The sequence below is a fragment of the Neomonachus schauinslandi genome, chromosome 12, assembly GCF_002201575.2.
Source record: "Neomonachus schauinslandi chromosome 12, ASM220157v2, whole genome shotgun sequence".
In the NCBI taxonomy this organism is placed as follows: Eukaryota; Metazoa; Chordata; class Mammalia; order Carnivora; family Phocidae; genus Neomonachus; species Neomonachus schauinslandi.
The window spans coordinates 24,442,583-24,444,404 of NC_058414.1; positions in this window are offsets into that span (position 1 = coordinate 24,442,583).

Sequence of the window (1,822 nt, forward strand, 5' to 3'; positions counted from 1 at the left end):
GGATAGAATTGGGAGATGTTCTTGAACAGAGAGATAGCAAAAAAAGGGTGGGAGAGGAGGAGCAAATGTAGGGGAAAGCAAGAAAAAGAAACAGAAGTGAAAGGGAGAGAAGTAAATATAAAAGCAGGAGAGAGAGAATGTCACCAGTAAGTGCCATGCTACTGATTTGCACCCATGCCCTGAGCCCAGGATGCCCTCTGGAATGGGAGAGAATGTGGAACTTTGGATGGAGATCGCATTCATCTAAGTGTATAACTTAACTTATTTTGGCCCCATTTTTCTTTTCTGTAAAAGGACAGTCTGACCCCAATGACCACCAAGATTCCTTTTTGTTTCAAAATACAAAAATTCTATGAAAGGTCACACTCTAGGCCAGGTGGCAGCTGGGCAATGTGCAAGTATGTGTTTATATTCCAAACATATTCCAAAAGCACCCTGTAGAGTTTGAAAAAGCTCCTGAATTTGTCCATCAAAAATTCTTAAATATGAACTGTTCTTTGGACTTAGTAAATGTATTCTTTCCTTCTTTTGTAAGAGACCTTTGTCTGAAAAAGCCATCTGGGAAATATTCACCTCAAGATTCCTTGTAGGGTAGAAACACTGTGGCATGTGATCTGCCTAGAATGAGCACAAATCTACCCAATGGTCACTAAGTGCCATCAAAACCCTAAATCACTTTCAGCTTGGAGGAGACATATGTGTTGGGAAGAGTTCCATTCAATTAGTCTGTTTCAGTTGAATTCCAGAGTGAATCAGGGCTTAAGCCAACTCTTAATAAATACACCAGATTTTAGCATCTGGAAAGAAGCTGATCCAAAATAAATTATATGATCCATATAGTATGTCGCTCTGGTGTGGTCATCTGATTCCTGAGCAGTGACCGTACTTTGGATGAGTGTGACGAACTTTTAACCCAACAAATGACAATTTAGCAAACAACAGCTGTGCAGCCCTTTCACCAGTGGAACTATAAAAACTCAAATAAAATGAATTGTGTTTACAGTTGCATTAGCACTTCAAAATGGCTATTTCTTTTAGTCTGTAGAAAATAAGAAAGCCTGCAGTAAACACAGGATTCAGCTTTTCTTTAGAGATAAACTGTGCTTTAAAAAGGCAGATAAGATTGATGTCTCCTCAGTTGGCGATCTTCTTTTATCTTTAGCTCTGTTTCAAATCTTTTCTAAGGAAAGGAATAATCAGTCTTGGATGGTTTTGTTAAACAACTTGGCTTATGCTCTGTTTTATGACTAATTAAAATGGGACTGAAAACAGCACGATGGTGTCACAAATTAATGCACTCCCATTTGGACCCCCCAGGGCTTGACTCAGCAGGTTGTGCCCTAATCCTGGAGCCCCAGGCACTTTCAGGTGGCTATTGATTGAATCCACAGATTCAGTTACAGCAAATGACACTATGTGGTCTGTCTCTTAATTACTTAATGCAGTCTCTGTGGGTCATGACAATATGCACATTAAAACAGGTGGTGTAAATTTAGCTGTAATGAGCCTGGTTGAGGCAATTTTTATAAAAGCTGCTGTATCCAAATGGGAGGTATCTCAAATTCAGTTAGGCAAAGTGTTTCAGTGAAAATGAGGCATTATCCTAAAAGCCATTTGGATGATGTCATCTGTTATGTATAAAATGACCAAATGAAAAAAAAAATTAAACTGATAACTGAACCATAAATGTCTGTATATGGGGATCTGGATGGTCAGGGTAATATTTTGCCTTGCAGCAAGCTCCTTTTCAAACTAGAATAGGGAAGAATGCTGATGTGTAATTACTAAGCAGAATTCAGTTTAAGGATTCTCACCTTGTTCT